The sequence below is a fragment of the Panicum virgatum genome, chromosome 2K (genome assembly GCF_016808335.1).
Source record: "Panicum virgatum strain AP13 chromosome 2K, P.virgatum_v5, whole genome shotgun sequence".
Taxonomy (NCBI): Eukaryota; Viridiplantae; Streptophyta; class Magnoliopsida; order Poales; family Poaceae; genus Panicum; species Panicum virgatum.
In genome coordinates, this window is record NC_053137.1 from 12,034,880 (window position 1) to 12,049,780 (window position 14,901).

General features: G+C 47.3%; 2 long non-coding RNA genes across 10 annotated transcripts; one reads left to right on the top strand and one right to left on the bottom strand.

The window, feature by feature from the left end:
* On the top strand, positions 1-2,199 carry LOC120695915. Its single transcript, XR_005683942.1, has 3 exons — positions 1-682; positions 823-994; positions 1,724-2,199. It is a non-coding gene; the product is annotated as an uncharacterized LOC120695915 (long non-coding RNA).
* Positions 2,200-7,983: 5,784 nt separating this feature from the next.
* Positions 7,984-11,710, bottom strand: LOC120666880. Of its 9 annotated transcripts, none has more exons than XR_005671936.1 (4): positions 11,422-11,710; positions 9,026-10,768; positions 8,835-8,935; positions 7,984-8,279 (listed from the first exon to the last, which is right to left on the bottom strand). It is a non-coding gene; the product is annotated as an uncharacterized LOC120666880 (long non-coding RNA). The 9 variants fall into 9 exon arrangements; XR_005671933.1 differs by having other exon boundaries at positions 7,984-8,332; XR_005671930.1 differs by having other exon boundaries at positions 7,984-9,958; positions 10,212-10,768.
* Positions 11,711-14,901: the final 3,191 nt, after the last annotated feature.

The following is a 14,901-nucleotide window of genomic DNA, read 5'->3' on the forward strand; positions in this document are numbered from 1 at the left end:
TCCCACGCGCACGCGGCCGCGCGGCTAGCGGGCGGCGACTGGCTAACCGGGGCCGTTCCACGCCACCTCCGCTCCGGCCGTCAAGGGGCGCGGCGGCCTGGGCCTCCTCCTCTGCGACCTCCTCATCACCGCCGTCGCCGCGGAGCCCCCCGACAGCCACATCTGCGCCGCTCCCGTGCTCCGCACGTGGATCCGCACGCAGGGAGACCCCTCCGCGTCTGCCGCCGACCCGGACAGCTAGGCGGCCAAGTATGGTAGGTGGCGCAGCCTGTGGCCGAGCTCCCGCGTCCCGCCCACAGAGCTCGCTTCCGATCTCCGCTTTTGCAAGGTCAGCTACAGAGCTCCTCCCCCACCCTCTCTATCTCACCTGACATGCATCTGCTTTCTCTTCGCCCTTGTTTTTAGCGTGTGCCAAGATTTGATTATTTTGTTTCTTCCACGAAGTGGAGTCTGTGGAGGGGTGGTAGCAGGAGGCAGATCTTGATCTGTTCTTGGAGGGGAGAGAGGAGCCGGAGTTTGTTGAGAAGCGGTGCTCATCTCATCATCTTCCGCAGCAGGCGACCAGAAAAAAATCAAGCTCACTCGAGTCCACGGCTCACCACCTCTCCTGTCCATAGCAAGAAGCAATGAGTTTGCATCGGCCAACGATGAAGAAATGCTGCTAGGATTCGAAGCAAAAAATGTAAGTCAGCATTTCCTTCTCCACTATTCCTAATGCGCCTATTCTTACATTCCAAAATTCCTCCAGTCCGATTAGATTAGACCTACGCCACGCACAACTGTTTGATTAGCACAGATCCAGTACTTAGTATCATTTTGCAGGCACCAGAGGATGCTCATCTCATCACCATTCAAGAGGATAAAGTATTGCAGCCCATAGCAAAATGCACATACACTGATTTTGGTAGATCTTCAGATCTGATCAAACTTCCTGCTACACAATGGTTTTTACGAGCTAGAACCTTCTCAGATGACCGCAGGAAACTTCACAGAGGTAACATTAATACGACACTTGTAGTTTACCTGCACGTGTGCTACTTTGTTCATTTCCAAACCTGCCTCCAGTTCATGGACTTAAGAGTGATAATATATTGTTCATTCAGTTAAGTCACCTCTTTGAAAACAGAGAAGGCTCTCAAACTGATTGACTGATGCAGTAGATAATTGAATTACAAAAAAAAGAAACCAAATATTCTTACACATTTCAATGATGCAAGAAAAGTCCAACCCTTGTCTGTATGTTTTCATCTTATTATTAGTTAGTATAAATCTGTTAGACCTCTTTTGTGGTCTACATTTAATTACTGTGAAGCGAGCAAAAAAGAAGAAAACCCTTTTTGCATGCATTGTTATTTTAGTATTAATCACTGAGCCTCTTACACCTTCTCTGCCATCTGCATTTAGTTGCCATTTGGTCAGTCACTTCATACATGTTATCTCAGCTCTGAATCCCAATATTTGTTAGTTTCCCGGCCTAAATAACTGCTGCACATATCCAGTTCAAGCTGAACAAGAAAATGAAACGATGTCAGCTGCTAAAACAATTTTAATATTATACTTCCTACTGCTTTATACTTTATCAGTTCTCCAACCTGAACACCGTACCTTTGTATGTGATCACTACAGCTTGTCCTTAACATTTCTTCGGCTGCTGTATGTGGATAGTGCTTTGACGCTAAGATTCTACTTTATCAGCATTAGTTCTTACTTTTGTGTCCCTCAGAGCAAGCGCCTTCTGGGCTGGTCGGTTCCTTTATGTGGTCGGTTGCATGGACCGTGTCGTGGTAACCAATTGCAACAAGCGATGCTTGTCATCATGGGCAGTGGCGTGGTCAAGATCAACAATGGCTACGGTCCATGCAGGTGCAGTTCGCTTGGTACACAACTGATTGGCTGCAAACACCTGGTAATAACTAAACTACTAGAAACACAGCGCGGCGCTGCCGCGCCTTACCGATCGGGCCAATAGAATTCGGTGTTTGCCTCTCGGAGGAAGTGCAACACATGAAAGCTTGCAGCATTGACATTGAGGAAATATTAGTGCACGTACAAGCATTGCAATTGCTAATATGCATAAACAGGAATTTACAATTTAAAACTTTTGTATCAAAATATTATTGACCCTACTGATCTTGTTCATAGACATGTGCATTACACCGAATTGCATTTGGCAAGACAATGATAAAATTTTCAAGCGGACTGATTTGGATTATTTTTTTTAGCAACAATGATTTGGATTATGTTAGGCATATAAGATTGTGGCATATAAGTATGTGTTTTCAAACAAAGAGAATGCCAACTGATTTACCTCAGTGTAACTTATACATAGTTGGATAAATTTCAATGGTCTACAAAAAAACGCATCTATAGCTTATAGGAAATACAAAGCAAGTTTGAGCTGCACTTCATTACTTTAGATGCCATTAATTTAGTAGAAAACAAAGACAAGAACCTAAAATGTTGAGTTCCAGTTTGGATCTGTCCATGTATGAAGTGGTCACCATAAATACAACTGCTTAAAAAAACTGTCTTATGTGATCCTGCAGCAGAATAGAGGGTAGGCCACAATCTAAATTTATTTTGACTGAAGAAATAGTAATAATACAAATCAATGAAAGAAAGTTAGCAATTGAAAGCGCTGATGCACATGAGTGAGGCCTTGATGAGAAGCAGAAGATTGAATTGCAGCGGGAGCAACCACCATTGTCTCCACTGGACTGAACGCCGAGCCCATTCGTACAAATACTTACATGCGATCCATTGTACCTATGATTTGAACACCAAAACGACTTCAAATAAAAAGTATTTAAAATAAAAGCCGCTTAGAATTTCAAAATCTACACCTTTATTATATACTACAATTTCACATTCGTTCATCCGCATAAATATTTATGTAGGATCCATCCTATCAATAACTCGGACACTGAAACGTCTTTACGTCAATAAAAAATTGAATACAAACATATCTAAAAATTTCATAGCTTACATACTAAAACATCACATGCATTTAAAAAAAACTTAACATAATTTACTCTACGTTATTTATATACTGGTCCAATAACTTGTTGTGCAGCAATGCTGCGCATGGCTTTCTAGTCAATGCCTATTCTTGCTACACACATGCAAAGCTAGGTAGAGCTCTGCCACACGCATGGTGCAACTTGCAAGGCAAGTGAAGTGGCAGCTGCATGCGTGGTGCATGTACCCAACAAGCATTTAAGAGGCTTCGCCGACATGTCTGACACTTAGTAGCACTAAAGAATTTAGATCCTGTTTAACAGATCCGATTTAAATCCCGTAAACACAAAAACAACATCACATCGAATGTTTCGATACATGTATGGAGTACTAAATAAAGTCTATTTACAAAACTTTTTACATGGATGTGCTGTAAATCGCGAGACGAATTTAATGAACCTACTTAATCTATGATTTGCAACAGTGATGCTACAGTAATCATCCGATAATTATTAATTAATAATATATTAATTAGCATCATTATATTCGTCTCGCGATTTACAATCCATCTGTTAAAAAGTTTTATAAATAGACTTTATTTAGTACTTTAAATTAGTAAGATTTTTTTAAATTTTTTTGCAACGGAACTAAACACGGCGAGGAGGTGGCGCAGGCAGCAGTGCATGAAGGACACGTATCCTCAGTAGGGTCGCGTCACACGAAGGCAGCAGTGCAAGACGGGCACGTATCCTCACTTCCTCAGTAGGGACGCGTCACACGTTCCCTGGATACCGCCTTACGAAGAGATTGTATTATAAAAGGATAGACCGGGAAGGGAAGGGGAGGAGGTTTTCTTCCCCAAAAAAGACTAGAGAGCTGAGATACGAGCTCTGCCCATGTGCTCTCTGATTCGTTCTCTACCAAGAAATATATAGATAAGCAGGATGTAGGGCTATAATCCTTCGAGAGGCCTGAACCTAGGTAAAAACTCTATGTGTCCCTTTTATTCTTCACAATCTATTACAGGAGTTAGCAGCATGTTTATCCCCTGGCCGGATCTCAAAATGGGGGTTCCATGAATCCCTGCTCGCGGTACTCACCCACCGTCAGTTGGATTACCTACAACATGTCTATTGTACACTACAACAGAATTCTATTTTGCGAGGCACTTGTAATTAGCGTCGGAGGCGGGCAGGCTCCCGGCCCGCCTCGGTTAACAGGCGCCGGGCCGCCTGTAGCGAAAATGGCCTCTCATGCCATATTTCAATATAATGTTTTGGCGATTGATGACACACGCAACACTTGAACTAATGTGTTTGCTTAGATGATATACTCAGGCTTTTAGGTTCAAGTGATGACAAAGAGAAGAGAGGCGAAGCTAGGCCCGAAGGGCCGCCCCTACGGGGGTTCCGCTACCCGGTTAGCGGACGGGGGTCGAGGGGGAGCCGCCCCTCGCGGGTCTCAGGGCAGCGCCCTGAAACCTAAAAGAAATCAAGTCACCGGTTGAACCGACGCCAAGCAAATTACACACGTCGGTGCATTGACTTGAGCACGTCTGGGAGTTTTAGTATCACCGGATGAACCGACGTAAGGCAAAATGTACTCATCGGTGCAATGACAGAGATGGCCTGCGGGCTAGGGTTTGGCACCGGATGAACCGACGATAGGAAGTTTGAATACGTCGGTGCAATGGCAGAAGCAGACCAAGGAAAATGCATACATCGGATGAACCGATGATGCACCGGTTAATGGCGTCGGTGCAGTTGTCCAGAGAGTTTGTTTTTCAAGGATCAGAGGACAGTTGCACTCACCGGTTAAACCGACGCTAACATTACATACACCGGTCGATTGCGTCGGTTGATTGCCCGTACACGTAACGGCTAGTTTTCAGTGGGCAGTTTAGTATCACCGGTTAAACCGACGATGGCGATTTGGGGAGCATCGGATTAACCGGTGTTAAGCACATTTCTGGCAGCTTTTCTCCAACGGCTATATTTGCTTGTGCTGCCTATATATACCCCCAAGGCCGCACCATTTGAGTGTGCTGGAGTTCAAGGAAGTATACAAGAGCTAAAGATCATCTCCAACCACCATAGAGCTTCATTGTACATCATATAGGCTTAAGCACACTTGTTAGAGTGCTTAGTGCTTGATTAGGGATTAGTTCTTGCGAGAGCTCCCTTGAGAGAAGTCTTGCTGCGGCAAGCAAATACTTGTACTCGTCGTGTGACCCTCCGACTTGGTGTGGAGTGGCAACGACACTTTGTGCGGGGAAGGAGGCCCCTACTTGGTGTTAAAGCTCCAAGATAGTGAAGACGGTGCCGTGGTGACGCTTCGAGATAGACGGTGGCGGTGACCTCGTCTTTGTGACTTGGTGTCACTTAGCCTTTGCTTGTCGGGAGCCTTGGAGGCGTGGCAAGACGGTGATCAAGCGAAGAGACTCGGTATCACACTTGTTCTTTGTGAGCAAGTGGCCGTGGACGTAGGGAGGGACTTTGGTGTCCTAACCGAACCACGTTAAATCGTGTGTCTTGGTGTCTTCACGGGAGTTTGCATATCCTCTCCCTTACCGCTTTACTTACCGCATTACGTTTCCGCATTTACTCTTTCTTGCTTACCTTTACTTTCCTAGTTAGTTTGATTAGGATTGACTATAGGTTGCAAGTCTTTTGGGGTAAGTAGAGGGTAGCATAGATAAACCTTAGTCATAACTAGCATGTGTAGGACGTGTTAGGTTTATCTTATGCAATTAGATTGAGCCCTAGGATAGAAAAGCGATTAGCGACCCTATTCACCCCCTCCCCCTCTAGGGTCGGACACCCCGGTGATCCTTACACCGCCGACCGTATAACCGCCTCGGTTAATAGTTTAATCGAGGTGGTCACTTTAAGTAAGGATTTCGAATACTATCTGCGGTAGTAAGTGACGACACAATTCCTTATGCACTCAAAGTATATATCAAATTTGTTGTTGACACTAGTGGTTCGCATACAGTGCTTACAGGAAATACGTGGAAGACCCCGATTGCTATGATCGGAGGTCCGAGAGCAAGAAGCAGAAGTATGTCACAAAACTGCGCCTGAGGCGAGATTTTCCGGTACGTATGAAGAATCTTATGTGCTACTACATTGTGCATGCAATCTATGTGTCCTAATGATTGTCTTACATGAATGCAGTGCGCGAAGCAACCTGAAAACTCAGTATTGTGTGGATACTGTACTTGTTCGTACCTCAGGACTTGTGTAAGTTACAACGGAAGCTGGCGACAGCTCAAGAAATCCATAGGATGGTGGCGCAGGTCAAGGGTGGACAAGACAACCATCAACCAAATTATATCTAACATTTGCAAGTTTGTCACTGATGAATGTTGTCATGTTGGGGGTACCAGCTTCTATGACGAGAGCGATTTAGCAACGGACGATAAGTTCGTGAGGCTACGCAACTGGAGAACCCAACTCAACATGAAGGACTACAAGTTGCCGGAACTCGATTAGGTGCCCATAGCTTCTGTAATCATTTGAACATCTACGCTGTTTTGAATCGCTGTAATATATTTGTGAATGGATGTAATATATTTGTTGAACATGCATGTACTATGCAAATCGGAACGACATAAAAAGGATGTAATATGTGTGTTTACCCTTTCGTAAGCGTGTATTCTGATTTGGTTTACAAATTCAAAATCAAATATGCTTTTTTTTATTCTAAAAAATCTTAACGGAGGCGGTCACGTTAAATGTGTCCGCCTCAGTTGAAAACATTAACCGAGACGGTCATATTATAGTAAACGCCTCCGTTAATGGATATTAACCGAGGCGGTTGTCTTAACCCGACCACCTCGGTTAAACTATTAACCGAGGCAGTTGAGCGCCCGCCTCCGTAAACGCCTCCATTAACCGTGACGATAGCTCCGAGGCGGTTGGGCTGCCCGCCTCGGAAAAGCCTTTCTGCCCGCCTCGCAAAAGAATTCTGTAGTAGTGGTAGTAGATAGGTTTTGGCACACATACATGGTATGGTATCCGGCCAGTTTTGGGTTTTTCTTATAGAGCATTCGTGTTCTTACCTCTACTTTGATGTGTAAGTATGATTTTGCCCTTATTTTTTAAAACTTTGTGATTTTACCTTTTACTATTCACAAGTCAATACGGTTTTACCCCTAGCCAACGGTCAAAATAAGAATAAATATGCAAAGATCAAGGATAAAATCACAATAACTTCTAAAAAATAAAGGCAAAATCACACAGTTAAAAGAGAGAGGGGCAAAACCCCAATTGCACTTCAAAGAAAGGGGATATGAATTGATGAGCATATTATGCAATGATTTTTTATTATATATAATGTACAAGAACAAGATGTATGCTGAGATGCTACTTAATTATACACGCATAGGGTGACTTCATCAATATGAAGATCCGCATATGTGCACGAAACTGTCTGTGTCTGCATTTTGTTTCGTAAAGAAAAATCTAGCAAAGATGGTAGTTTTAACCTAATATAAACCTGATATTCTTTCTTAAATCTTAACTAGTTGAATGCCCGTGCGTTGCTACGAGAGTCAATTTTTTAAACTTTTTTAAACACAGTAAAAGAGTATATAGGATCAAAACGATGCAAATCAAACAACCAACTGGATAGCAACAGTCTGAGCCAAAAATTCAACTGGATGGCTCCGGCGTGGTGGCCATCGCGGCCGCGACGCTGGCGGGAGCGGACGATGCTGACACGGTCGTGTACGACGCCAACCAGATGTTCGTGGACGTGTCCGGACTGCCTCCGCGACGCGCTGCGTGTTGCTTGACGGTCGAGCTAGCATGCCTTTCGTGCGAATCAGATTCTCTACAGTCGGCAAAATCGAGTTCTCTGCAATCACGTATCAAGTGTAAAAAGATGTAAATCTGTCAAAAAATAACAATATTCATCATATATAACGTTGTTAGTGTAACAAGCCTAGTAGTATAATGCTCGTGCTAAAGCTACGGTGAAATTTTGCAGTGTAATTCAAACAACTAAAGCCTAAATAACATATGGTATGCAAAACAAACAATAAAAATTATTATATTAATTTCATCGCACATGTGGTGGTTACATGCTACGAGACCATCTGACAAAAGGTTTTATTGCAGTTTACATCATGTGTTGACTGAAGTGAATATTATTCCAACCCCTCCGCGCCGCCGCTCCGCGAGGCCATCACGTCGTATGAGGCCGCGCTCGACGACCTCTAGTGCTAGCTCCAGTGCAAGCAGGCGGAGGTGGGCAGCCTCAAGGGGAAGCTCGCCGCCGCTACCAGTCGCCGTAACTGGCGCCACCACCCGTGCAAGCTGAAAGGCCCCGCCGGTGAACATGAAACATGGAGAACTGAATGAAACATATCCTGACATAGAAGTTTTAGAACACAAAAGAAGGCATGAAGAGCAGAAATGAGACACCTCTCAAATTGAATGGAAACAAATAAACCTAACTGTAAGAACATTAATATTCTCATCTTGCTCCATGAATAAAAATAAATGTATTTCACCTTGTTATCAAGCTGTCATCTAGAAAAAATATTCAGAAATTAAATGCATAATACTACTAATAAGAAAGCTATATTCCATTAGATTCGAAGTGAGAAATAAAGCGGTCGAGAAGCTATAAATCTACAAATAAATCAGAAAACTTGCCTCATATCAGTGTGATTTCTGACGTGAGAATTGTAGATGCCAACAGATGAACAGATGCACTACTTCTAAATCAAAACCAATTTGCCGTGCTACTTTGATAATAGAACCAATCAGATAGAATTGGTGCTCAGACCCAAAACTCAATCAAGCTTGGATAACATCATGTGAGTGGCACGTAAACATATACAAATAGACATAAGGCAAAGATCTCACCATGAGTTGACCACCAGCGTGCTGTGGGCCACCAAGAGGATGGCCTACAAGCAGTCACCATGGCCAAATTTGACTGTGTGCACCAGATTGAACATCAAGATCTGATGAATGTATCAAACAGCTCCATGATTTAGTTAGTCACTTTTGTGAGCAGTGGGATTACAGGACAAGGAGTTTCAAGCTTTACTCACATTGATGCTGGCCGGCCTAGAGGAGCCTGAGCACACAGGCGATCCTGATTGACATGCATGGCCTCGAGCATGAACAAAAATAAGGCTATGACGAGACCCAACGCGAATTGTTATGAAATCAAGCAACTGAATAATTCGACCTGCATACTTGTGAATCAAAAGAAGGGTGAAACATATCATGTATTCTGAATAAAATAGACATTCCAGATCAATCGCCGCCGCAGACATGTAACCAAAACAAACAAAAAACTTCTTGACCATAATATAAAACATTTGGACATATCTTGGACATTTCATTTATAATGAACATAATTTCTGTGTTACTTATAAGTGTCTTGTCTCTTGCATGGCATATCTCATTTACCCCAAAACTTGTTTTGCTGCAAACATACAACAAGAAACTGATTTTTTTCATACAAGAAGTATGTCTTTAGCCAGAACTGCTTGAAATAAAACAAGCTAAAAAGATATCAATTGGTAGTTTTTTTTCATATCCAGTCCATGTTACTGTGACACAAATAAAATTCCCATAAAATCAAGAGTATGGAAATCATATACTTTTCAACAACAAACTGAACAGATTATAAAATCCTCAAGCAAAAGTACAGCTTGAAAGAGGACCTCATTTCCAAATCAATAGAAGGGTGCAGGACATAAGGTAGCACATTTACAGGGAAATTATGTCCCCGCTTGCAACTGGTACATGGAGAACTGCTACAGAGAAGAGCATCACACTGCCACTCAACAAAGATTATGGCATGAATGTCAACCATCAAATTCTCACCGCCTCATAATTGTAATGCAGAAAGTGAAACAACAATGAATGGCGCGCGCCTAGGGGTAAACTAACTTTACCTTCAAGAAGAATTGACGTCTGTGTTACGCCTGTTACATTTCATGTGGGAAATTGGGAGGATGCACTTCTTGAACATGCTTTCATGACAAACATGAATGAAGCAAGATGTCAGTATGCATAGGAGTGATGAACTACACAGATTGAGATGGTTGTGCAAATCTTGTTCTCAAGTGCACACTTTTAGTAAAGTCAAGAAACATATATACCTGAATTGACTTTCTTCTGAATAAAAAAAAGGCTTCGACTACGAGTTAAATGGAATCCATAATGCGAAAACTGGAAGCAGCAAGGCAAATAGAATTTTCTGTTTGCGCATTACCTAGTTATTACCTCTTCCAAAAATGTAAGCTGATGTGCACAGACTTGGTGGCTGAGGAGGCTGCGCAGAATGGTGAAGATGGCCATCCCGCGAGGATCGAATAAGCAAGAAACTCATAGTCTTGCATCCCATGGACATGGATCCTTGCCGAAACAAGGGAGCTGCTCAGGTGGTCAACGCCAGTCCTACTCCTTGGGGCAGCGCGGTCAAACGCCAAGCTTGAGCCACGGGCGTCCTCTAGGGCCGCGATCCTGTCACCGCTGAGCACACAGAGAGCGCGACCACTGCGAGCTCCTCAGCCGGCGGCGCGTCCCCGAGAGGAGAACGGTGAGGGGGCGCAGTGGAGGTGGAAGGGCGGGGAGCATGACGCGGTCAGCGGTCGCCAATAGAATCTGAGAGAGGGGGAGGGAGGGGAGAGCGGACTGAGGGAGACAAAGGGGGATGCCATGGTGGGGCAGAGGTCGAGGCGTCGAGCTATCTCTTGGCGGCGAGCTCACGGCACTGCTGCCGATAAAGGACCACCCTGCTGCCACATGCTTCGCCGCTCAAGCCTGCCCTCTGCGCCTCTCTATTGAGTGTTAGGATAAACCCAGCGCGTGTGTGCGCGCGAGCTGGTGGTGCGCGCGCGCGTCGCGCGTGCGCGCGCGCGGGCGGTGTGCTCCTTCGCGTGCGTGCGCGAGGCCGTGGCGTGTGTGTTCGTGTGATCGTGTGGCGATCACGTCGGGCGTAGGTGGTCGTGATCAGGGGGAGCTCGTCAGAGCGAGCAAGTCGGAGGTCGTTGTGTCTGTTAGAAGCTCCGCCTCGTGCGCGGCATCTGGAGGCCGCGCGGACCGCGTCGTGGGCGCCGTGGCGGAGCTAGCGGATGGCGGCCGTCGAAGTAGGGTAGCGCGTGGTGTAGTGCGCGTCCGCCCGGGGCTATAAAGCCCGTTGTAACCTCATTGAGCTCTAAGAGCGAGTAATTGAGGTGCGGCGTCCGGCGCCGTGCGTTCGTGCGCAAATCGCTCTCCGTGGTACTGTTCATCTTCCCCAACTCGCCAGCCCAAATTCGTTGCCTGTGTTGCCTAATCCGCGAGCTAATCGTGTCTGGGAGTGTGAGGGAGATGTAGAGCGTCTACGGCGCGCGAAGGTTTGGCCGGGGGATCGCCGGAGGTGCGAACTCGACGACGACCCCCCCGGCGGAGCTCTGTTCGCCGTCGTCGCGGCGCGAGGCGGAGCTCCAACATTGAGCAGCAAGCCGTCGCGGGCGGTCGGGCATCCAAGCCGTCGCCGTAGAGGAGCGGCGGCTGGGGTGGAGATTGGCCTCCGCCGTGGTGAAGCCAGGCCGCCGCCGCAGGTCGGCGCAATCGACCCGGCGCCGCAGGACGACGACGCGACCGGGGCGGAGCGAGCGGGCCGCCGACGCCACGGGTCGATGCGGCCGGGTGGAGCAGGGACACCGCGCCAGGTCAACGGAGCCAGGCCGGAGTGGCTGGGCTGCCGCCACGGATCAACGCGACCGGGGTGGAGCGGGGTGTTATAATTAATTAACCGTCAACAGGATTTTAGCTTAGTCTAATCATGATCACTAATTACTTAATGCGGAATTAATTAGATTAATACTGACCAGAACTTTTGAATCCATGAACGCCTCTGTAGTTGTAGTAATAGGGCTGATGTAGATGAAGTAGAGTTTAATCTTCACCAATTAGAGAGATTTAGATCTCTTGTTTATGAAGATCTTGATGTCGATGATGACCAGCAACTCCTGTCGGTGCCTGCCACGAAGTAGATGAGGAAGTCGCGCTTCCAGCCCCTGCAGTGCCCTAATTGATTGGTGTTTTGCTAATCGCGAGATTAACTGATTAGGGTTACAGAGGGTACCCCTCCGTCTCATATTTATAGACAGCACTGTGGGACCGGGGCCGACTTATAGATGGAAACATTAGGTGTACCTGCCAAACACAGTACATGAATATATTTGGTATGTTATCTCTAATTTGTGGAAATTATTGCCATGTAGATCTAGGTTGTTATCCTGAGATCATAAATTTCCAACACGGGGCCGCCACGACAGGGCGGAGCGGCCGGGCCGTCGCCTTCCTTGATGGAGCAGATCAGGGCGGGGGCAGATCAGGGTGGAGCATTTCAGGCGGGCGAGATCGGGGCGGAGCAGTTCGTGGCGGCGGGGGAGCGGCGCTACGGCAGGGGAGGCAGGGGCGCGCGGGGTGCCGGATCGGAGGAGTGGCACGGGAGCAGTTTTTGGCGCAACGGCGGAGGAGGCAGGGGTGTGGGGCGCGGAGGAGGAGGAGGAGTGGCGCGGCGGTGGGGGTGAGCAAGAGAGGGAGGCGAGGGAGGGCGGCGCGGAGTGGCAGCGACGGCTCGCGCGAGAGGGACGCAAAGCGGCGGCGGCGCCGCAGCGGCTCGTGCGAGAGAGAGGGGGGAGGCGAGAGAGCCGGCGCGAGGGACGGGGAAGGAGGGAGACGGGGATGCTGGCCGGAGGACGACGGCTCACCGGCGGAGCGCCGGGACGGCCTCGGCGCGCGGCTCGCGGGGTGAGGAAGGGCGTGGGCAGACTCACGGAGGGGAGCGGATTCATGCGAGAGGTAAACAGCACTTCGTTCTTTTTAGGTGGTAGGAGATCATTGTTACTCGATATCTTTCATACATTTGATAGTTATAAAATATATAGACGGAAACATAAGTCATGTCTAACTAATGAATAGGGAAATGTAGAGAATTCCAAAAAAAAGCTAATAAAACTTAAATTTGCATCATTTTAGTATCTCCACGAGTGAAGTTGTCGAAGTAGTGCAATTCTCACTTAGACAAGCCTTACTACTACTAGCCCATGGCCATTGTTACTCGATGGCGGCCGTAGACAAGCCAATGACAGTAGAAAACTGAGCGACTGAAAAGGCGACCAGAGAAAGGTGAATGGGAGCCAATTAAAAATTCTTCAATCAGAAGCTCAGCCTAAGATCCCAAATTCGCACCCAACCCTCAAGTCCTAGGTGAAGTGTAGAGTAGCTATGAGGAAGCTACACTAACACAAAACAGCCCTAGAAACAAGCGAAAAGTAATGCGGAAGCAAACAGCGAGAAGAAGCAGCTGAGGAACACACACGGTATACACACCGGTTGAACCGACGTGCATAGGGGCACCTCGTCGGTTTAACCGACGCACAGAGCCGGCAGCACGAGAAAGCAAGCACCGGTTGATCCGACGCAATGGTTTGAACTGCGTCAGTTCAACCGATGTTACACACCGGATGATCTGACAAAATCGAATTTAAACACCGGTGCAGTTGTCCAGAGAGGCAACAAAACTGAACCGAACACCCACCGGTTGAACCGACGTTCACTAAAGCCTATACGCCGGTCAAACGGGCAGAACGGCAGCAAAAAGACACTCGCTGGTTGAACCGATGCACTTGCGAGAGAAGGCACCGGTGCAACCAGACGACAAGCAGAAAACCTTAACGTGAGAAACACCTATACATCGGTTGATCCGACGCATACAATTTCAAAACGTTGGTTCATCCGGTGCTAGATGAAACAGAGTCCAGAAACGCTTGTCAGCCCGTGTTCTTTTGAAAACTTGATGATCGAGTGACCAAATCAAGTCTAAAACTCACCAAATTTTGTAGGCATGATCACAAGGGACTTGTGAATACGTCCACGGAAGGAATCGATGAATTACTCCATGGTTTGGGAGAAATCGACGAAATTCGAAGCAAGATTGGGGTTTTCTTAAGAACACAAAAACTTCGATTCGTGGTGACTCGTGATTCCGAGGGGTTTAGCACTGTGCTAGATGGTTTTGAATCACTACAAAGAGTCACGAAAACATCAAGAATCAAGCCATCAACTCGTGCTCATGAATCGACAAAAGAAAATTGAAATTTAATCAAACGAGGCACAAGATGAACAAGAACAAGATGAATTCAAAAACCCCGGAGGGCACAAAGAGGGATGGGCCTTCTTTCCCGAACAATCTCAGTACCAAATCCTCAAGTATCCATGGCTAAAAACCCTAGTCCTAGAGAGGAGAGGGAGAGGACCGGGAGGGAGAGAGGGGGGTGGCGCCAGGAGAAGGGAGAGGTGGTTCTGTTCTGGTTGGCTGGCGCACCAGAGAGAGAGGAGAGGGAGAGGGGTATTTAAGGTGCCCACGCAGGGGTCCAAAATACCCTCGACTCAAACTAGACACTAAAACGCCCGTAGGGGCAAAATCGGAAATATGTACACGATCTCATCCGACGGCGGAGTTTCTTTCTTTGACTCGAAGCCTTCTTCGCGATGCCGCCATGTCGATGAAGATTCGGTTCGCGGTTTTGGGGGGTCCGCGAAACCCGGGTAGGTGGCCGGTTTTGAGAAAACCGCCAAAACTCCACGCGCGGGAAGATTCCCGCCTCCACGCTGTGGCCCTAGACGCCGTTCCCGCCTCGGCCTTCTGACGGCCCTAGACGCCGCCCGACGCCCGTCACCTCCTCGCGCGTAGCGAGGCCCTAGAGGCCGTCGACGCCCGTCGCATACGTCAGTCCCGAGACCGATGGCAGTGCCTCCACGACTTGGCGTCTTCAACCGCCGTCCGCCTACTTGGTTTTGTGGCGCAAACCAAGAAACCCGCTTTCCGTCGCCGCTTGCGCCCTCGATCCAGGAGTGGACGCCACAGCTGCCGCCCGACCCGAGCTGCGGTCCCGGCTGCCCTTTGCCGCCGTCCACC